Genomic DNA, 24,304 nt, shown 5'->3' with positions numbered 1-24,304 from the left:
CTAACAAATCTCAAGACTCCCTATAAAGCTTATTGTAGCCTACTATAAATCCAGTAATCAAAAAGATGTAGCAATGAAAAAACAATAGCACATAGATCAATGGAAGAGAACTGAATAACAAAAATAGACTCATACAAATGTAATAAACTGATGTTGGGCAAAGATCCAAAGTCAATTCAATAGAAAGGTGATTTTCAACATTTTTCATCTCATGGCACACATAAAAGAATTAGTAAAATTTTGCAGCACAAAAGAATTGTTTTTGCTGATCTGACAAAAATAGGTAATTTTGATTCATTCACATTAGACAGCTATTGTGTTAACTGTTGCCATTTTTTAATTTGTTTTTAAGGAAAAAGAGAACATGTTCCTAGTCAAGGAACGTGTATAAATAACCCATGGACATGAACACCAGGGTGGGGAATGACTTTTGGAGAGGGGAGTGGGCTGGGTGGAAGAGAGAAAAGGGGGGAAAATTGGAACAACTGTAATAGAATAACAATAACATAACTTTTTAAAAAGTAAAAAGCTAAAAATGCTACCACCCAAATTGTACAATAGAAATAAATACAACTATGTAAGTAATCCAAAATAATGTAAATACATTAATCTTTTCAGTTGAAATCGTAGATGTTCGTTTGAGAAAAAAAGCAGGTATAATTTTATTAAAATCACACTATTATCACTTCTATTTAACATATACCTGAACTCCTAGCTAGCACAATTTGACAAGTAAAATAAATAAAAAATAAAATTTAGAAAGTGAAAATAAAAACAATTATTGTTATTATTTTCTGGTAAATTTATCTATTTGGAACTCTCTAAAAATGTATAAAATATCAGAATGAATAAATATGGCTAGTATTTTTTATCTATAAAATCTGTAAAATAAAGTATATTTTACATTTATACTAGTGATTAAAAATGCAATTTCTAAAATTTAAAATAGTATTATATATAATCATTTAAAATTAAAACAAGAAACATAAAATACTTCCATAGGGATAAATTTGCAAAATAGGGAAGGAAACTATAAAACTTTTAATTCAAAGATATTAAGGAAGTACTAAACTATTACATTTTATAAATATCGTACTAATTTATGAAGATGTCAATGCTTCCCATTTCATTTTCTATGAAGAGTTATTATAATGCAAACTATCATCCCAACAAACTTTTCACTGACTTGACAAATTAAACTAAAACTTCCATGGGTCTGCCCCCATTTGGGCAGAGGGTAGGTTAGTAGGTGGAAGCATCAAGCAAAAAGGAAAAAGGTCTCACGGACGTGGACAACAGCATGGTGAGTACTGTGGGAGGAGCTATAAGGAGACCAAATGGTCATGGAAAAAAGCAATGAAGATAAGTTAAAAAAAAAATCTTATATGGAAGTCTAAGGCCAAAGACTATTCCATATATTTATGGCAAGAAATGGGGTGCATATATATTTGACCTAGTGCAAATAAAGATCTCACAAAATGCAGACATTAAGACATTTTATTGTACAATAGTGATACAGTAATGGAAAAGTAAATAGATTGCACAGAATAGGAAGGTAGGAAAAACACCCATGCATATATGAAAGCTTAATAGAGTTCAGAAGGGCCATTATGGGCCTTTGGAGAGAGGATGGATTATTTAATAAATTATGGTGAAACAAATGATTATTGATGTAAAAGATAAATAAAAGCCTAAAAATGCTATTTATAAAATTTTATGTCAATATGTAAGTTTATTAATCAGAATGGATTTTTAAAAATATTTTTTATTTATTTTTAGAGAGAGGGGAAGGGAAAGAGAAAGAGTGGGAGAGAAACATCAATGTGTGGCTGCCTCTCGTGTGTCCCTTACTGGGGACCTGGCCTGCAACCCAGGCATGTGCCCTAACTGGGAATCAAACCAATGACCTTTTGCTTCATAGACCCGCACTCAATCTGCTGAGCTACACCAGCCAGGGCTAATTAGAATGGATTTTTAAAAGTAATGAAGATGTTCTGCTTGGTTTGGGGAACAGGTTGGCTATCTTAGCATGTCCATAGGAAGCGGACATCAAACATTTGACACTATCAGGTTAAGAACTCCTCTTGACTAATAGATGCCACGCAGAAAATGAAGATACAAGCCACTAACTGAAAAAAGATGTTTGTAAAAATTATAATAAAATTAAAATCTGTATAAAATCTCTACTTAAAGAGAAACTTCTCAAGTATAATTTTCTTAGCACAGAATATCATCTACCATAGAATAGGAAAGCTATTTCACATTTTGTCAAACTAAAACCTATGAGATTTGGTTCTGTCAAATCCAGCAGTTGCAGAGCCAGACACAGGTATTCAGGAAGTCTAAAACAACCTCATATCATAGGCCAAATGTCAGCAGCATACTGATTGCCATTCCCTCTTGGTACAAGAATCTATATTCTGTTAGTGTACAGATTATGGATTGCATATTCTAGTTTATAGGTAGGATTGGAAAACATTTCCTCCCTAGTAACACAGAAAGTTAGCTGCTAATATAATTGGATACGTTTGGATTGCACAGCAACACATTTCCCAAGTACCTCCCAATGTGAAATTTAACTTGAAAGTTACATTTGTATGCTCCAGCTCATGAACTTGACAGTATTCTCAGTATTACCATAGGCAAGTTATTCTTTGCAGGGTATAGAATTTGGGGAGTTAATTAGAGATGCTACATGATTTCAGCTACTTGTGAAATGTTGAAATGAAGATATAATAATCTCAGGAAAATATTGTTCTGACAGAATAAGAATAGATTTGCAGTCAATTTGCATTTTAGTGGTTGATGTAGGATGACTGCTTTAGAGAAAATTGCAAAGTTGCCTATAGTTCATCATTTGCTTGGAGCTTCTGTGTCTGGTATGACATTCCTCTAGTGACTACGTAATTGATCAGGAAGTTCAGGGAACAGGAATTTTGATGTTAATGGTAATTAAGACTAAAGGCAATGCCAATGCTAAGGGATATGAGACAGAATTTCTTCTTTTTAAATAAAAAAGGCATTCTTTTCAATAATGGCACGTTTAAAACTGTATTTTACCGGATTTTGTGTATTTATATTCACCACTATAACATAAGCTCCATGAAAACAAGGACCCTATGGCACTCAGGGTCTGGACTCAATAAATAAATATTTGATGAATAAGTAACTGAATGAGCAAATAACATTTTCCTTTTCTCCTTGGTGAGCATATTATCCAGAAACAAATATGAGGTTAACCAGATTAAACGCAAAGGTTACTTTTCCGAGTGTTCCGCAGTAGACCCTAACCCAGCACACGTACGTTCTTAGAGGAGCATAAAACCACACTGCTAGCAGTGCTGCCAGAGGGGGGAGATGGTGTCCATGGTCAGGATTAATTTTAAAATGATGTCGTTTCACAATGTTCTAAGCATAAACACTGTGAAAGTGGATTATTATTAATTATGGCACTTTCAGGCTTCTCTTCACATTGTAGTTTAAATGAGGCCAGGAAAGTGCAAGTCAATTATGTAAATTTCACAAAGTACTCTTCAAATATTGGTGTTTTCATTTATGAATCACATTATAAAATGTATTCACATAAAGCTGAGCTTTATAAGTATGATCATATTTCCTGAAGAAAAATGGTGTGATTATATCATTGACCAGTAAATAGTGTATAGTATAAAGCCACTCAATACAGCATAGTGAAGTACAATCTTCTGCAACAGATTTAACAGTAAAAACAGTCTCCAGATCTTATACAAAGCACATATATGTCTTTTACACATGCATCTCCTAAAAAAATAGACACAGAATAAAATATTGAGCACATCATTTTTTTCACATGTGTGTTGAAGATTTGAGCTAAAATATTAACTATTTGGATAATAATTGTTATGATTTTAAAATTTCACAAAGTTAAATAAAATTAAAAAAATAAAAAGCCCTGGCTGGCGTAGCTCAGTGGATTGAGCGCGGGCCTACAAACCACGCGATTGTAGTTCGATTCCCAGTCAGGGCACATGCCTGGGTTGCAGGCCAGTTCCCAGCAGGGGACTCACAAGAGGCAACCATACATTGATACCTCTCCTTCTCTCCTTCCCTTCCCCTCTAAAGATAAATAAATAAAATCTTAAAAAAAATTTCACAATGTTTAACAAAATTTTCTAGATTACTATAAAATGATATTTAATTGAGTTTACTTAGAATTATTTGTTTCCAAGGGATAAACTCCATTAGCTAGAAGCATTAAAAATATTTCCATAATTTTCATGGTCATCTCAAAACAGAACAATGCTCAGTGTGTGTTGTTTGTTACTGGTGGTAGTGATAATGGTAAGTTTTTAAATGTCTACAGAATAATCAGTTTTCTTGTCTTTGATTATTGTAAGAAAAATTTTCTTATTTTTCCTACTAATTTATTTTATTCTAAACACTTAAAATACTATATTATAGATATCAGAACTTTAGTCTTCATTGAAAAAACATATATAAAAAACTGCTTTCAATTTATTTCGAATTTTTATTATGAAGATTCTAAATCCTTTTCACAGATTTGCTAAAATATGCATAAATATTTCAACAACACATCAATTGTCATCATGTCTCATTCAGTAAATGGATAAAAGCACCTGGAGTGTGGATATTAATTAGATAACACTCAATCAGTAGAAAAGGAAAATAAAAATCATCCTACCTCTGCAGGCAAAATTTATATTTGTTACTTCAGGAAAGGCAGATTAATTGAATAAAAGTTGCTAAGATTTGTAAAGTCTTCAGTATGCTCCAGGCATGATTTCCTGTGATTTATGTCAACCCCACATAAACTGAGTGAAGTAAGAACCACTATGCACTCCATTTCACAGATAAGAAACTTAGGTACAAATAAATTAACCAACTTGCCCAGTTACATGTATACTAAGTGAAAGGGCTGAGGTTCAGACCCTGGCAATCCTGTTTGGTGCCCAGGCTTTTAACAACTGGGTTTACTGACTTTTCATTGGATTAGATTGATTCAAATTGAAAAAATAGGGGGGTTGGGTACTGGCGCTCTACTGTGAAGGAGGCTAAGATGAGTAACACAGATCTTTTACCATGAAGCGACTTTCAGTCTCAAAAATGTTCATAAATATTGAACACTTAGAAATACATTCACAGATTTTTGGCATGCAAAATTGTTTTCAATTTGACAGCTCTACATGTTTTTATATTCTTTCTCTGGATCCCTTAGCACTAAGTGCTTATTTTAGCACCTAACCATCTCCTTCCTTGTCCCTACTAATAGTGTGCAGAGAGATTCCATCTGGCAAGGCATGGATCACCTGCATTGTTTAAGGAACAATGGTGACATTATTTTTGTCTTTTTTCAACCAGAGGTCTTCAACCCAGAGTCCTGGGGTATATATATAAAGATTACAAGGGATTGGCATACACAGTTTCAATGAAATTAATTTCTAGATTCTCTTATTCTTATATGTCTTAAAATTGATCTGAGAACAAATATAAGTTCACACAGTCTAGTCCCACCTTACCCAATTATAGGCAGACCCTTCTCTTACCCTTACTTTTCATACAGTAGATTAATCTAAGCCTTAAAAAAAATTAAAATGTTAAAAAGGATGGCATTTAATTATTGATTATTGGGAAATTCTCTTTTACTCATCCAAGTTGTCTTAAACCTCAAAATCTGTGTTCTCTTTATACACACACAGTATGCAATATTAATACAAATACACATTAAGAGTTTTATATTAGAAATGGATATTTTGCCTTATGTCTAAAGATTGCATTCAGGATAGTCAATGCATAAGTTACTAATGCTCTTTTGTTAAAATATTATTATTTTATATATTTTGTAGGACCACAAAATTTCACTAAATTTTATTAGACCATAAACATTGATTTTTAAAAATGTTTTATTCAATTATATAGTTAAAACTAGCCTTACAAATATAAATATTTACTTCTTTTTAAAAGGATTTTTAAGTGTTTTCACATTTTAAAGTAAAAGGAATATATTTTTTATATCTTAATAGTAGGAAATATACATATTTCCCTTTTGGATAAAAAAACAACAACTTTTAGATATGAACCTAAAATGTGAAATGACATACATAGCTTTCCCAAATTATTTTCTAGGTATGTAGTAACAAATCTGAAAACTTAAAGGTGACTTCTAGAGAAGGCTACCAGTATAGAATTTAAGCTCTTAGAGAATAGGTTACTGTGAACTGACAGTAAAATCTTATAAGTAAATCTTTACTTTTCAAGCTGAGTATGTATGCTTGAAAGACATGGAATGCCAGAAATTTTAAAACAACATATTCTAATATTTCATTGTAAACTTTCCGTGTTAAGTCAATTTTGTGGAGAAGTACATAATATCCCCTAAAATGGTAATGAACAACACAAATTTTTCTTTGTAATACTGAAAGAATATGTTTTCCATGACAATGTTGTATAATATTCACAAAAGCTCTATGCTATACATCCATAAGCATTTACTTAGCTCATGAGTCTGGTGGTTAGCAATTAATTATAGGCATGGATGGGAAGTCCATTTGGTTTTGGCTGAGGTGACATTGTACCTGAGTATCTGCAAGGAAAACTGGGGCACTCATCTCTGCTCTCTCGTGTTCCAGTAGCCAGCCTGCCATTCCCTTACACCATTGAAAGAAATACAGGAAGGCAAGTAGAAACAATCAAGGCTCTTGAGATCCTGGCTTGTGATTGGCAGAATAGCACTTCTGCCTCATTTCATTAGCCAAAGCTTGTCGTTCAAATGACCAAGCCCCATACAGAGAGAGCACTATAAAGTTACATGCCATAGGTTGTGGTTAGAAACAGGAGCAAAAAATCATAATTGGGTCCGTTTTGGGCATCTACCACAGGTATATACAGAATTTCACTTTTTCCTTATTATTTTTACAGAACAATGAAATAGTTTGCCTAGTTGTTTACCTTAGACACATTTTTAACAGCTTTGAATTAAAAGTGACCCTTTCCTGAATGTTCTTATTTCAGTTAAAAAAAAAAGATAAACAAAGATTCTAGGCCCTAGGATCCATTTGATTACTTTCTGCTCTTGGTATCTGACATATTTCATATCTTTCTATTTGGTATATGGGGATTTTCCCTATTTTTCTATTAATATAATGAGTATGTATTACAGCTATAGTAGATAGAAAAACATATGGGAAAATAATCAGAGGATGAAACTGAGTTTGACACTGAACCTAAGTCTTCCTTTCCCTAAGTGAATTTTTAAAAATAAATATTTTATTTTATCTCCTCTGTTTTTATATATATTAACTATTATAACATATTAGCAGTGTAAACATAACAAATTTGTGGCTAAATGGTGAAGTTAACAAAAAATTGTTTGCAAGGAAAATTTTGGAAGAAGATAACACTTCATATATATTTGTGGATACCACACTAATTTCACTATTCATCCAAAAGAAAAAAGAGTAAATTATTACTTTTTAATCTATGGATAGAAAAAGCTTTATATGACTTAAGAAATTTCAATAAAACAAGGGAAATGATATATTCACACAGAATATCAATTACTAAACATACAAAGTGGTATAATTAAGAGTCAGATGAAGATATGGTCTTTGTCTATACAAATAGTTAAGGAAATTTTAAGAAAAATTGTTGGTATTAATCTTGAAATGCTAGATTTCATAGAATATGCATCCTGACGATGACAGTGTCAACAGTATATTTTTCCTCCAATAGAGCAACATTTGGTTAGTTAAAGCAACAAGCTCATAATAGTGAATCATCTTTCAATTCCCCCAGAAAATACACTTTTTTTCTAGCCTCAATACCCAGTTTTAAATCTTACTGACATTACTTAACATTATAACATTCTACGAGCACATACCTGAAAATCACTGAACTAGATAGACATTTGGGTGTTCAAAAAGAGGTGGGGGATAAGCAATGGCTTCATGTAGGATTGCTTAAAAAATCACAAGAGAAGTAATACATGTATGTAAATAACTAGAAGATACATGTTTATATTTTTAAAAGACAAAGGACAAAGATGTCTGGCACTTCAGAGGAGCAGTCGTACCACACCATAGCAAAGCCATTATTAGTTGCCTTGAAAAATAAGGAACATAATTCAATGTTATAAGTAACAGGTATTATTAGGTATCCTTTATGGACCCATATATGCTAGTAACTGTGATAAAAAACAAAACAAAAAGACCAACACAGTGACTGCCCTCCACGGTTAGTCTATAGTCACCTAGAGAAAGACTTGCAGTACAAAATGTAATCGTGCAGGGTTAAGGAAAGAGGGATCAGTGGGGCTGAGCAGGAAACACTTCATGGAATAAATGAAACCCGATGTGAGGTTGGAAAAACAAGGGAAGACACTGCTGTGACAGAAACTCAAGGACATGTGCCAAGAGGGAGAGTCTATAGCATCTGTATTCCGAGAGAGTGAGCACATTCATTCACTTTATGCACGTCTTTTTGAGGAAATAACAACAAACAATTTTATATGATAAGGAAAAGAGTAGACAAAAAGAGATAATGGAGTTTCAATAGTAAAATTTGGTTCAAGATTCAGTCTACAGACCTTTTGTATTTTCATAAGCAACTCAAGATGTGTTTGGCAGCAAAACGCAGAATGAATTGGAAAAGGTATAGAAAGGAAAGACAGTTTTCAGGAAAAATTCAAATACTTTTGACAATATGATGTACTGCCCCAGGAGGAAAGAAGGATGTATTTCTGCACCTGGTAGGACCACTGCCAGCAGACGATGAAAAATTGTCTGACCCCCTTGGGGATTCCCTCAGTGAGAGGGAACCACCAGGACAAACATCATACCGTCTTCCCAGGCTGGCCTGCATCTTGTTGCCTCATGGGGAGATCTCTGGAGGGAGGCCATCTTCTGACCACCCTTGTCAACTTTGTTTAGACTCAGTCGAAGCTTCTCTCTTAGCTAAATCCTGCTTCCTTTCCTTCTCTTTCACAGGTCTCCTCAAGAGACCTCCATAATAGATCTGCATAATAACTTCCACTCAGAGTCAGCTGCACAGGCAACCAAGTTCTGAACCTTCTTTTTTGCTTCCCTTTACAGAACTGCAAATGGTTCTTTGAGTTACAACACATTGCATGTGATAATAGTGTTCGGCAGCTATGTTCCCCTGTTGCCTTTGTTCTTGCCTTAAGGAGCTCCTGTTACACTGCCATCTCTACTAAATACTTCCACAGGGCACAGAAACACAAACAATGCAGCAGCTACACTAAATATTAAAAAGAATAGTTTCTCATTTTAAACAGTGATACAGAGTTACATGTTAAAATTTTTGCTTCACTCCATCTTTCCTTGAGTCATCTTTCTTTGCTAAGAGGACGTTATTTAAAAGAAATTTAAAGAACATATAGTTGGTCCTGCCTTCTCGTCAGTGCACCTCACACTATCACCATCATCTCACTTTCAATTCAGATAATCCTTTGTATTGACTTGCAGTTGACCCTTGGAAAATGTTGGGAGTTAGGGGCAATGAGACCAGAGTGTTCAAAAATTCCCTTAAAACTCTTTCCATCCATATAGTCAAACAACAGGTTATTTCAATCCACGGTTGGTAATTTTCAGTTGGAAAAACAGAGCTGGAAATGTGAAAATACCATTTTGACTGCGTTTGGTTGGATCCTGCAGACTCAAACCTGAAGAACAAAGGGCCTACTGTATTTATTAAAAACAAGCCTCATATACATGGGCCCATGCAGTTCAAACCCATGTTGTTTGAGGGTCAACTGTATTCACTTTCTAACCTAACTCATTTTCAGTGATGACAGGTTAAGCTAAAAATTGTGGGAAAAGAAGACATGTGTGTGTTCCTTGGTTCCTCTATGAAAGGTCCACAGGACATACTGCTTCTGTTGTGAGAGTCTTAATGGTAGAAAGCTCTATTCATCTATTCATATTCACTTTTTAAAAAACATTTATTTTATGTGTGCAGAAACCTGTGTTAAAATAATGTTAAAAATGCTGTTTTTCAAAATGCTTCTATATCAAAAAATTAATTATTTTGACCATTAGGAAATGTTATAGGTTTTAACTAAAATATCAGAGAAACCACGGTGATACTTAAGAGAAAATGCAAGCAGCCATACCTGGTGGGTCTTGTTCTTCACATATTCAAAGGAGCAGAGCTTCTAAGAAGCTAAAGAATCCTCATTATTTCCTCAAATTGTTTTCACATTGGCTCATAGCAGAGGGAACAGCCATATTTTTGGATAAGTGCAAATTCAAAAGCAGAGCTAAAAGGTCACAACTTCTATCATTTAATTCATTTGAAGAAGAATGCTTCAATTAAAGTAAGAATGGTTCACACTTTTTTCAGAGTGGAAAACACTAGCCTGAGACCCATCCACCAGATTAAGTGTGGAGAGCATAATTAACCAATTAAGTACTCATTTCCAGTAACGCACCCAGCTGAAGTCAAAAAGCGGGGAAGGGCTAGTCAACAGACTGTCCTTCTCTATTAAACTTTATAAATTGATTAATTGTCCTGAGTTTATGCTAGGAGACTTACAGAGGAAATCCTTTTGTTTTATAGAATTTCAAGGTATGTTATACAATTAGTTTTGTCTCTAAATAAATCTAAACCTAATTAGTCTCTTATTTACCTAAGTAAAATGATTGGTTAAATTAAGTAGTATTAAAGTAAGTAGTTAAAGTAGCATTATTTCTATCATCTCAAATGTTATAAGGTTAAGTGGCTCACACAATACTGAGGAAAATTGTCAGCTTTAAAGATACAGGATAATCAGCTGAAAGTACTCCATTATTTTCTAGTAACCAATGAATGGAAACTGCTCTTCAACTGGGAAAAGAAATTCTAAGCTTTAACAATTTAATACCTAGGTTGATATTAACTGATAAAGTCTGAACTCCAATAGCAAGCAAATATAAATAATTTTTAATGATAATATCATAAAAGACAACAAAAATTCACTAGGCTTCTAGTGGGTAGAGGTCAGGGTTGCTGCTAACCATCTTCCAACGTGTAAGGCAGCCCCACAGTAAAGAATTATTTGGCCCAAATGTCAATAGTATTAGGAAGCTTTGCAAACCACTTTCGACACATTTGATCAGTTTCAGCACAGTTCCATACACTGCACAACGTTTTCTTTTGCATTTCAGTTGCATTTTTACCTCTCTTGAGGTAATAAAACATAATATGCCAAAAACATTATATATATTCTTCCATCTTCAATATTAAAATGACTGCAAAAAGTCACCAATTTTGATGTTTGTTTTAAATGCATGTTAATATGACAGCTGTCACAATGCAACTAACAAAATTGTTTGGAATGAAGTTAAAGATGACTGAGCACTATTACAGTAATCATAGGGAAAATGCAAAATGTACTTTTTGGCCAACCCAATATTTACTCTGATTGACAAACGCTATTTTCTGTCAAATATTGCCTTTTCCCCAACTTAACCATTAACATCACTCTCTGAACCTGTGGCTGAAAAGATTAGTCGAACACTGTTGTGTCTCAGTCATCATTTTAGGACCCCTTGAATGGTTACTATCTTTTCATGATAGTTCCATTTTTTAGAGGTGCTTAATTGTTCTGATAAATACATTTTGCTATGACTTATAATTACCATGAACAATACAAATGTGGCCCTTGCTCTCCACCTTTGAGCTTGTGTATTTATGTTCTTTCAAAGAGTATAACATTTCAGGAACAGGGATTCAAACAGAAGATATTTAACCATGGTGTAAGAATTAGGTTTGTAGGTAATAATGAATACTTTACATATAGTCTCTTGTTTACTAATATTTTCATTCCTTACATGAAGTGGCTCAGAATTATATGGATTCTATTCTCAAAATAGCTTCTCCTGTTGCAGTTATATAGCACTTTAATAGTGTAAATCAAAATTTGCTGCAGCTGTTCCCTAACTAAAACGGTTCATTCACCTGTGTGCACCGGGACCCAATCAAAAGTGAACAGGAGTTTGCAGCCAAGAAGGTAAAGGTTTAAGGAAATGATACCAAACCTGGAGTCACAGATGCGCTCATACTCAAAGGCCTGGCTCTCTAAAGCAGGAGTGTCCAACCTGCGGCAGGCAGGCCACATGTAGCCCAGCATGGCTGTGAATATGGGTCAACACAAAATCATAAATTTACTTAAACATTATGAGATTTTTTTGTGCTCACGTGTCACAGTATATTTAATGTGTAACTCAAGACAACTCTTCTTCCAGTGTGGTGCAGATACGCCAAAAGTTTGGACACCCCACAAAGGCTTCTAGGGCTGAGTTCTACAAGGGAAAAATCATTAATTATGGTGGAGTTAGGGTCAGGCTTTGTTTTGACTGCCTGGCTCTGTGACGTAGTTGACCATTGCATCTGATGCTGACGTCAACCAGGGTGGCCCCTTGTCCAGTTTTGCAAGGGTATGGTTGGTGAAATTCTTCCACTTGTCTGAAGCTGAAATGCAAATGAGGCCACTCTGTCTCTGTGGTCAACAGACCTGAGGCTTTGTTCCTAAGATCATTTGGTGCTCACCAGTATCACATTGTCCCAAGACAGCAATGATTAAGGGAGTGGGTGTCCAAGGGAGAGGGATGTGAGTGAGCCATGGTACTCCCAGCTTGAATCAAAGGGAAAGGAGAAAAGTCCAGATAAAAAAAAATCACAGTTACATAGTTACAGCTTTAACTATAACTTCTAACTATAGCCTGCCATAATTGTCAAATAGTATATTTAGATATTAAAATTGCATTCATTGAGAAAAATCCTGTATTTGCTGTTATCTGTGCAGACAAATTTTGTGAAAAGAACAATACAAACTCGATTGCACAAGGACTTGTTTAATTCCAGAGTACTTCAAGAAACATCAGAAAAGTGTGAGAAAACCATACGTCAAAATTGCTTTTAATTTAAAATATATAAAACCATACTAGTTTTTCATTAAAAAATATCTATTTTGATTTGTGCTTCTCTCTTGTTCTCTTCAAATATTTACAGACTGAAATTAGACACTGCTTTGATAAATATCTGTTTCTACTAGACATTGGCTCTTTCTTTGTAGAAGCCCAATGTTTATTGACACCTTCATTGGCAGTGAAAATATACACTCACTTTCCTGAAATACTTAAATTTTGACACCCATTTCTCTGGAAACACACTGACTATAATTCAGCTTGGCAAAGATCAGATGGCTCTGGAAAGGTTCATGCTCATTCTCTCGGATCCCTGGAGCAGCAAAAGGCCTAGCAGCAGAGACTAAGGGCACCTGGGGAGCAATGTGGTTTGTTAGGTCTATGTAGTTACAGGCTGAGTAATTGCAGGGTGCTTGCTACGGGAGCAATTTCGTTTTCCAGGTCTCTGGAGCCCTGCAACTAGTAATATATCAGACTATCCACCAAGGAAAGAGCTCATGCGACACAGCCCTACATATGGCAAGGGAGGCAAAAACAGCCAAGGATAGAAATCAATCTTTTTTATGACCTTCATTGGCAAACCAAAGTAACATCTTATGGTACAAGACTAAGTGACCCACCTTGGGAGAAATGCAATTGTACCAATTCTTTGAAGCATTAAAACTGCTCAGAGGATCTTTGGTTGACTGATACGTGTCTCCAAAGTATACTGTTGGGAGAAAGATGTCTCATCCGAGAGTGAAATGTTTGCACCATTATTTTCTAGGTTTGGTTGTAGGAAAAGGCTGTTCGAGTTTATTCTCACTGAGGTTGTTTGAAAAGAATATATGCTGCTTTACTAATGTTTGGCATTCCGTTGCTAACGTGTCAGTATTCTTTTAAAGATACTCCCTTCTTTTAAGAAATTTCACTTTTATAAAGGGATTGAGTTTATCCAATACTTAGCATTGAGTTGCCTTAACTGAGGATCAGGCATCTAAACTCATTTTCCCGTAGAGAGTGCCTGCCTTGCCAGTGCTCAGTATTAAGCGGTTTTGTATCCAATCAGAAATCAAACAAGGAAAAAGGGGTAAGGTGAAAATGAATTTTATCTGAAATTGGTGCCAATTATTACTTTTCTGCTGTGATAACCACTTGTATTTTGTAAAAGGAATAGCGCCCCCTACTGTAATTGTGCCAAAATTATTGCAACATAGAGAAATATCTCTCGCACTCAAAGCCATGGTTGAGGCCAGAAAGAGTGTTAAGCAACTGTCTGTCTGCTGAGATAAGTAAACAGATTTTTTTAGAAATCCAGGGAATCAAAGGGGCAGAGTTTCTTAGATAAGCAAAGTGAACCCCAATGACTTAAGCTTGGGACAATAATGAATAGTAGAAAGGGTAGGAATAGCAACATGCAAATTTCATAACAGTAGAAATGTCTTCTGCACAAACATCTCTGGTATGTAGGGCCACTAAGTAACACTGTTATTTTCTCAATTGTAATACCTAGGGTCAGTTTATCATGACAAAGAGAACAACCAAGAATCACCTAAGAAATGTAACTTGGTTCTATGCACAGATGATACTTCCACGGTGTTTGCATGGAGAGAAGCTGAAGAAAGGGGTGATGATTTGTGTGTTATTCGGTTATTTTACAAAAGCTTGATCTATGAGAATTGTAGTCATTGCTGACAGATTTCTGACCTTTGGGATCGCTCCACTCCAGGTAGCTGACCTAGTAACCTCTGTCTCTTGATCTCCAGCTCAGGTAAGATCAGGTAAGAAACACCAGAAGGGATTCCAAGCCCAATATCAGTCTTTTTTTCTCTGAGCTTCATGACAGACTTTTTTATGTTATGCCAACTTAAATTATTGGATAATAAAAAAATTAAATCCCAGTGAAGGAGCAAGTACTATCTATCTGTGATAGATACTGGAATGTTAGGCATCATGCTATTTTAAGTGGTTTCAGAATCATAAGGCTGTTCCTGGTAACAATCCAACCAAAGATAGTCTTATCATGAATTAAACTAAGAAGTATAATAGATAGTTTGCATCTATAGTTACAAGAAATATTTTCTTTTATTAAAAGGCTTGCACAGAAATATTTCAGTAGCGTGTTGAATCACTGGCCGTGGAAAATTCTGCATAAGCTTAACTACATTGGAAGTAATCTCACATCTAGCATTTTATTATCCACCTGGTGTGACCAAAAAAGATGACAAATATCAATTATGATAGAGTTGAATTGCTTTAAAAACTAAACTTTCAGTCTCACAAAGCTACTAAGCCCATCACTACACATCTTTGTGTAGTGTGTAGTAGTAGCAGCAAGAGCAGCTGGAGGGAGAGGCAAAGCAATGGTAATAATATAACACAGATAATAACAGTAATTAACATTTATTTAGCACTTACAGTCATCCCGGCTCTTCTTTGGCCACATCACATGTATTAACTCATATAATTGTCTACCTGGACTGCAGGAACTAAGATTACATTTTCTAACTAAGAAAACTTTGGTAGAAATAATAAGTAACTTGCTCAATGTTACTGAGTTAATTACATAGTATCAGAGTTTGGATATGAGCACTTGCATTCTGATACCAAAACCTATATGAAAGTGAACAGTATGGCTTTGTGTCTGTAGTTGAGCATAGAATTAGGACTTCAAGGTGAATAGAGACCAATCCCAAGATGCTGCATAACTGGCAGACAATCTAAAGTTTTTAGCAACCGTGATGATGAACTGAAGAACTCATGGACATGGACAATGGTGTGGTTACTACAGAGGGGTGGGGGGTGGGTAGAAGTGGAAAAGGGTATAGGGGGAATAAAGGGTGACAGAAAAAATACAATAGCAAATAAAAACAAGTTAAATGTACATAGCATCCTAGTGATCATTGTCAATTACTTCATACTGCCACAAACGTACCTATTCCCATACCTTAAAAACAGTATAGAGTCCACACTACACTTAATTTAACCATGTTGTTTCCTTCATAACACTCAAAAAATTAAGGAAGCACATTAATTAACAGTTAAGATGAGGTACCTGAATTTGTTAGTTTAAGCCATATCTGTCATTTCTATTTTTGTATTCAAAATTAGAAGTCAGGTAAGACATACTTTGCAGTAATTTTAACTAGGAATTATTTTTAGTACAAATTTGCATGCACTGACTCCCATTGTTTACTGCATACTATTCGTTGTCACTATCCACTGAGCTTCTGAGCTAGAAAAATAAATAAATAAACTAAAATAAAAGTTGACTAGATGGGATGCCACACAATAGTTCATTAAACTATTATAAAAAGCTGATGTTTTTTTCTGTGTGGCTTTCCTTGTCTTTAAAATATACTGTGTGTAAGTACACTTTAAAATCATGATTGGAAATTGCAGCAGTACAACTTTCATCAGCATTAGTGAAAACAGCCCTGCTGACACCCCACATGATGCCTGCATAATGTGCCCTGCAGTCTCCGGTGAGCAATACGGCCTCTGACATATTGATTCACTCATTGCTGCATGAAGCTGCCTAAGTAGAAACAACTAATGCACTGTTTTACCATAGCTGTATTATTACTTTGCTTCAAAAAGAAAAAATATATCTTTTAACAACTAAAATTACCCATAACCTAGACACTATAAATAAATAAAAGCAATTGTGCCACAACTCATTTGGAAAGGCTAATATGGAATTTTGTCATATTGAACAAAGTCTTGCTGCATCAGGGTTGAGGATACTGGATATCAGCTGTGACTCCATGGCCACAGAGTAAATATTGTGCCATGCAAAATAGAACTCTACAGTATAAATCTGACGACCTGAAATGTTTCATTTCAGGCTTATGGCTACAAGAAGCATTCCTTTAACAATTATATCTTGCTTAAAAATTGCTCAGATTTCTGTACTATTTCTATTCCTAGTACTTGTAAAATTATACTCATTATAACACAAAATGACTTATAATACATTAATAGAAATTCAAGAAATCTACAGCCTGGTACTGGCATAAAAACAGACACATAGACCAATGGAATAGAACAGAGAGCCCAGAAATAAACCCAGATGTCTACAGTCAATTAATATTTGACAAAGGGGGCAATAACATAAAATGGAGTAAAGATAGCCTCTTCAACAAACGGTGTTGGGAGAACTCGACAGCTACGTGCAAAAAAAAAAAAAAAAAATGAAACTCGAGCACCAACTTACACCATACACCAAAATAAATTCAAGGTGGATAAAAGACTTAAATATAAGCTGTGGAACCATTAAAGCCCTAGAGGAGAGCATTGGCAGGAAAATCTCAGATATTCCACTCAGCAATATTTTTACTAATATGTCCCCTAGAGCAAGGGACATAAAGGAAAGAATAAACAAATGGGATCTCATCAAAATTAAAAGCGTCTGCATGGCTAAGGAAAACAGTATCAAGATACAAAGAGAAGCAACAAGTTTGAGAAAACATATTTGACAATGATAGCTCAGACAAAGGTTTAATCTCCAAAATATACAAAGAACTCACTGGACTCCACTCAAAGAAGATGAGCAACCCAATTAAAAAATGGGCAAAGGACTTGAACAGACACTTCTCCAAGGAGGACATACAGAGGATCCAGAGACACATGAAAAGATGCTCGATATTGCTAGCTATCAGAGAGATGCAAATTAAAACCACAATGAGATACCACTTAACACCAGTCAGAATGGCTATCATAAACAAAGAAACAAACAACAAGTGCTGGAGAGGTTGTGGGGAAAAGGGGACCCTAGTTCACTATTGGTGGGATTGCAGACTGGTACAACCACTATGGAAAACAGTATGGAATTTTCTAAGAAAACTAAAAATGAACGTGCCTTTTGACCCAGCAATTTCACTGTTAGGAGTATATCCTAAGAACCCTGAAGCACCAATCCAAAAGAACCTATGCACCCCAATGTTCACAGCAGCACAATTCACGATAGCCAAGAGTTGGAAGCAACCTAGATGCCCATGGGTCAATGACTGGATCAAAAAACTATGGTACATTTACACAATGGAATTCTATGCTGCAGAAAGGAAGAAGGAGCTCCTACCCTTTGCAACACCATGGATGGAACTGGAAAGCATTATGCTGAGCGAAATAAGCCAGGCAGTAAAAGACAAATACCATATGATATCACTGGAATATATAACAGGAATCTAAACAACCAAACAAACAAGCAAGCAAAATATGACCAAAGACACTGAAATACGGAACAGGCAGACAGGGACCAGAGGGAAGAGGGGAGAGAATCACAGGGGAAAAGTTGAAGGACTCACATGAACAAGTATAAAGGACACATGGACAATAACTAAGGTGGGGGCCGGAAATGGGAAGGAGGTTGGGAGCACTGGGGGGGAGCAGGGCTGGGAATATAAGATAGAAAACTATACTTGAACAAGAATTAAATAACCCACCCCCCAAAAAAAGAAATTCAAGAAATCTATGTAACTCTTTTCACTTCATTTAGTTTTTAAAATGTTAGATCGTATTTTATATACAGGGTCCAGCACAAATAATGCCCCTTTATTATTACAAAATCATAAGCATGTAATTCTGTAACATAACAATATCACACTTGGGCCCTGGCTGGTGTGGCTCAGTGGATTGAGCATGGGCCTGTGAACCAGATGATTGTGGTTTGATTCCCAGTCAGGGCACATGCCTGGGTTGCAGGCCAGTTCCGGCAGGGGACCCCCGAGAGGCAACCATACATTGATATTTCTCTCCCTCTCTCCTTCCCTTCCCCTCTAAAGATAAATAAATAAAATCTTTAAAAAAAACAACAACATTACACTTAGGTACAGCATCTGACATTTTAGGTGAAATGTTCAAATTATTACACCCATTTTGTTACCCTACCAACCACACCCACATAGGCATTACTTCTGCTGGGCCTTGTATGTAGTCATTAGAGAACTAGAATTGTCATCAGAAACACCAACAAGTATGTAAGTTGAAGGTTTTAGTTAAAAAGAATGAAGAGTTGGGAAGAGAAATGAAAGTTAAAAGCACAGTGAGGTATCACCTCACCCCTGTCAAAATGACTATCAACCATAAACCAACAAACAAGTGCTGGTGAGGATGTGGAGAAAGGGGAACTCTAGTGCACTGTGGTGGGAATGCAGACTGGTGCAGCCACTGTGGGAAACAGTATAAAGTTACCTAAAAAAATATGACCCAACAATTCTACTACTGGGAATATTTAAAAACAAACAAACAAACACACACACACTGATTTGAAACAATATATGCACCCATAAGTTCATTGCAGAATTATTTACAATAGCCAAGATTTGGAAGCAGCCTAAGTGTCCATCAGTAGATAAGTGGATAAAAAGCTTGGGTGCAATTACCCAAAGGAACACAATTACACAATTACAATTTCCATTTGACACAGTGCAGATGAACCTGGAGAACATTGTGGTAAGTGAAATAAGNCGCCCCCCCAAAAAAGAAATTCAAGAAATCTATGTAACTCTTTTCACTTCATTTAGTTTTTAAAATGTTAGATCGTATTTTATATACAGGGTCCAGCACAAATAATGCCCCTTTATTATTACAAAATCATAAGCATGTAATTCTGTAACATAACAATATCACACTCGGGCCCTGGCTGGTGTGGCTCAGTGGATTGAGCACGGGCCTGTGAACCAGACAATTGTGGTTTGATTCCCAGTCAGGGCACATGCCTGGGTTGCCGGCCAGTTCCCAGCGGGGGACCCCTGAGAGGCAACCATACATTGATATTTCTCTCCCTCTCTCCTTCCCTTCCCCTCTAAAGATATATAAATAAAATCTTAAAAAAAACAATATTACACTTAGGTACAGCATCTGACATTTTAGGTGAAATGTTCAAATTAAAACGGTAAGTTATTACACCCATTTTGTTACCCTACCAACCACACCCACATAGGCATTACTTCTGCTGGGCCCTGTATGTAGTCATTAGAGAACTAGAATTGTCATCAGAAACACCAACAAGTATGTAAGTTGAAGGTCTTAGTTAAAAAGAATGAAGAGTTGGGAAGAGAAATGGAAGTTAAAAGCACAGTGAGGTATCACCTCACCCCTGTCAAAATGACTATCAACCATAAACCAACAAACAAGTGCTGGTGAGGATGTGGAGAAAGGGGAACTCTAGTGCACTGTGGTGGGAATGCAGACTGGTGCAGCCACTGTGGGAAACAGTATAAAGTTACCTAAAAAAATATGACCCAACAATTCTACTACTGGGGATATTTAAAAACAAACAAACAAAGACACACACACTGATTTGAAACAATATATGCACCCATAAGTTCATTGCAGAATTATTTACAATAACCAAGATTTGGAAGCAGCCTAAGTGTCCATCAGTAGATAAGTGGATAAAAAGCTTGGGTGCAATTACCCAAAGGAACACAATTACACAATTACAATTTCCATTTGACACAGTGCAGATGAACCTGGAGAACATTGTGGTAAGTGAAATAAGACAGTCAGAGAAAAACAAGTATCATATGATTTCACTCATATGTGGAATCTAGTGAAAAGATTGAATGAGCATGGAAAATGTAGACTGACTAATAGATAAAGAGCAGGCTAAAAGCTGTGGGGGGTTATTGTGGGGTTGGGTAAGAGGGGTGGGGAGATTGAGGAATAAAAACAGAAAAAAACTCGATTAGGACAACAGTGTGGTGATTGTCAGGGAGGGAGGGTAGAGGAAGGTCAAGGAGGGTATAGGTGGGATAAATGGTTATGAATGGAGACTTGATTTTGGGGTGGTGAACACACAAAACAGTGTACAGATGACTAGTTGTGGGATTGTGCACCTGAAACCTACATAATTTTGTTAACCAATGTCACCCTAATAAAGTCCAAGAAAAAGGACTTAAAAAAGTTTTGGAGAGTGTGGTTAGGCATTTAAATTAAACATGATTCTAGAGAAAAAATAGTTTTGACGTTAAATATACCCTTACATAACTTCTAGTAGTTGTCTGAAGGTCATAAACACTCAGTACAGCAAAAGAAGAGATGAGTAGAAGATGAAGAGATGAGCTGGAATTCAAAAATTCTTTATCACTAAAACTGCCTGTGCAAAACCATGACACTGTTCCACAGACATGTGATTAATTTTTGGAAAATCTCAAAGAAAAGGGCAAAGACAGTACTTCTCTAAGTCAAATTTATGCCTTTTTTAAAATTGTTTTTATTGGTGTTCAATTACAGTTGTCCTCGTTCCCCACCCCCACATTTCTCTCCCCTGCCCTACTCACACCCACCCAGTCTCCTTCCAATCCTTCCCTCTGTTGTTTGGTCCATAAGTCCTTTATATACGCTCCTTCACTTGACCCTTCCTCTTCTTTCCCTCATTATCCACCCTCCCCTCTGGCACTGTCAGGGTTTTCTTTATTTCCATGTCTTTGGTTCTGTTTTGCTTGCTTGTTTGTTTTGTTGATCAGGTTCCACTTATAGGTGAGATCATATGGTATTTGTCTTTCACCGCCTGGCTTATTTCACATAGCACAATACCCTCTAGTTCCATCCATGCTGTATTAAACAATAGGGGTTCCTTCTTTCTTTCTGCTGTGTAGTGTTCCAGTGTGTAAATGTATGATATTTCTTTGATCCACTCATCTACTGATGGGCACTTACACAGATTTGAGCACTTGACTATTGTCAATAACCCTTCCATGAACACTGGGGTGCATGTGTTCCTTTGAATTGGTGATTCAGGATTCTTAGGATATATAATCCCAGCAATGGAATTACTGGGTCAAAAGGCAGTTTCATTTTTAGTTTTTTTGGGAAATTCCAATCTGCTTTCCATAATGGCTGCACCAGTCTGCATTTCCACCAAGAGTGCGTGAGGATCCCCTTTTTTCCATGACCTCACCAGACTTGTTTGTTGATTTGTTTGTGATGGCCATTCTAACCAGTGTGAAGTGGTAACTCATTGTAGTTTAAATTTGCATCTCTCTGATGGCTAGTGATGGTGAGCATTCTTTCATATGTTTCAGGGCCCTCTCTATGTCCTCCTTGAAGAAGTATCTGTTCAGGCCCTTTGCCTGTTTTTAATTGGATTGTTTGTCTTCCTTGTGTGGGGTCCTATGAGTGCTGTATATATTTTGGAGATCACACCTTTGTCCATGGTATCATTGGCAAATGTATTTTCCCATACAATTGGTTCCTGTTTATATCACTAATGTTTTCTTTAGCCATGCAGAAGCTTTTTAATTTGATGAAGTCCCATTTGTTTATTCTTTCCTTTATATCCCTTGCTCTAGGGGACATGTCAGTGAAAATATTGCTGTGTGGAATATTTGAAATTTTCCTGCCTATGTTTTCCTCTAGGTCTTTTATGGAGTCACCACTTAAATTTATGTCTTTTATCCATCTTGAACTTATTTTTGCGTATAGTGTAATTTGGTGGTCAAATTTCATTTTTTTGCATATAGCTGTTCAGATCTACCAACTCCATTTGCTGAAGGGGCTATTTTTATTCCATTTTATGCTTCTGCCCCCTTTTTTAATATTAATTTACTATAGAGAGATGGATTTATTTCTAGGCTCTCTATTCTCTTCCATTGATCTATGTATCTGTTCCTATGCCAGTTCCAGACTTTTTTGCTTACAGTGGCCTTGTAGTATACTTTGATGATAGAGATTATGATACTTCTTATTTTGTTCTTCTTTTTCAGAATTGCTGAGGATATTTGGGGTCATTTATTGTTTCATATAAATTTTTGAAATGTTTGTTCTATATATGTAAAATTTGTCATGGTATGGTAATAAGGATTGCATTGAATCTATAAATATCTTTGGGTGGTGTGGACATTTTGATGATGTTAATTCCTCCAGTCCATGAACATGGTGTATGCTTCCATTTATTGTCTTCCTTAATTTCTTTCTTAAGTGTTCTGTAGTTTTCTGAGTACAGGTGTTTTACATCCTTGGTTAGGTTTATTCATAGGTGCTTTACTTGTTGTTGTAGAAAATGGGATTTTTTTTTTTTTTAGTTTCTGTTTCTGATATTTTGTTGTTGGTGTACTAAAAATGCCTTTGATTTCTGAATATTGACTTTGTACCCTGCTGTTTTGCCAAATTCACTTATTAGGTCAAATAGTTTTTTGGTGGAGCCTATAGAGTTTTCTACGTCCACTATGTTGTCATCTGCAAACAATGGCAGTTTTACTTCTTCCTTTCCATATTGGATGCCTTTTATTTCTTTTTCTTGTGTGATCATTACAGCTAGAAGTTCCAATACTATGTTGAATAGAAGTGCTGTAAGTGGACACTCTTGTCTTGTTCCTGATCTTAGTGGGAAGAGCTTTTAGTTTTTGTCGACTATGATGTTGGCTGTAGGTTTGTCATCTACGGCCTTTATTGTGTTGGGGCATAATCCCTCTACTCCCACTTTGCAGAGCATTTTTATCAGAAATTGGTGTACCTTTAAATTTATGACTTATTCCAAGTTTCTTCCTCACTCCAGTCAGTGAATGCATACATTTTCAACATTACATTAGGAAGTTAGTAAGACAATTTGTTGAACAACCACAGCATAACAATTATTTATACTGGTAATTAATTTAAATAGATTCAAAATTCTAAACTGAAAAATAAATATGAACACAAATTAAAATATAATTGTCAATACTAAATTCACTTTATTGCTAGTTGCCCAGTTATTTATTTCAAAGTTCTATTTATGTGTATTTATATTAACCAAAACATTCTTAAATGTATTCTCAAAGGAGAGACCCAGTTTTCTGGTGTACCAGGTCTGGCATGATGGTTTTAGAAATGTATAGTTTTATTTAATGTGGGGTTTCACCTCTAGGACACACACACCTGTTTTAGATTTGCTTATGTGTACATGAATAAAATATACAGAGTAGGGAAAATGTAGGTTTACAGTTGTGACTATGTGAAATACAGTGTTCATTTATTATTTTTTCATCCTCATTTGAGGATATGTTTATTAATTTACAGAGAGAAGAAGAGAGAGAAAGAGAGAAAGAAGCATTGGTCAGTTGCCTCTTCTATGTACCCTGACTGGGGATCTAATTGGTAACCTTTTGGTATACTGGATGACACTCCAACCAACTGGGCCAATTGGCTGGGGCCAGAGTTTATTCTCATGTTATTATTTATTAATTGTTGTATTAATTAATATTAACCTACTTTTGCCCACCCCTGTATATCAATGTATACTTAAACTATTGAAATATTTATTCAGTTTTATGTTCATAATAAGAGTGGGCATAAAAATGATTTATTTAATTCATTCAGGGTATTCATAGTTATTTAACTTAATTTCTTCATTAATTTTACCTTATAAGGGTATACATGTAATAGACAACTTTTGAAATTTATTTAAAGAAAATTTGAGTTCC

At 35.5% G+C, this 24,304-nt stretch overlaps 1 long non-coding RNA gene across 1 annotated transcript in view; it reads left to right on the top strand.

Annotated features, from left to right (window-relative positions):
• The window catches only part of LOC118997032 (uncharacterized), a 29,470-nt gene extending 5,552 nt beyond the window's left edge, over window positions 1-23,918 (top strand). The window contains exons 2-3 of the long non-coding RNA XR_005068590.1: window positions 13,823-13,989; window positions 23,901-23,918. This is a non-coding gene — a long non-coding RNA (uncharacterized LOC118997032). The remainder of the gene's footprint in view (window positions 1-13,822; window positions 13,990-23,900) is intronic.
• The last annotated feature ends 386 nt before the right edge of the window (window positions 23,919-24,304 follow it).

The sequence above is a fragment of the Sturnira hondurensis genome, unplaced genomic scaffold, assembly GCF_014824575.4.
Source record: "Sturnira hondurensis isolate 20B ecotype Veracruz unplaced genomic scaffold, ASM1482457v3 Scaffold0012346, whole genome shotgun sequence".
Classification (NCBI taxonomy): domain Eukaryota; kingdom Metazoa; phylum Chordata; class Mammalia; order Chiroptera; family Phyllostomidae; genus Sturnira; species Sturnira hondurensis.
This window is presented reverse-complemented; position numbering and strand designations above follow the sequence as displayed.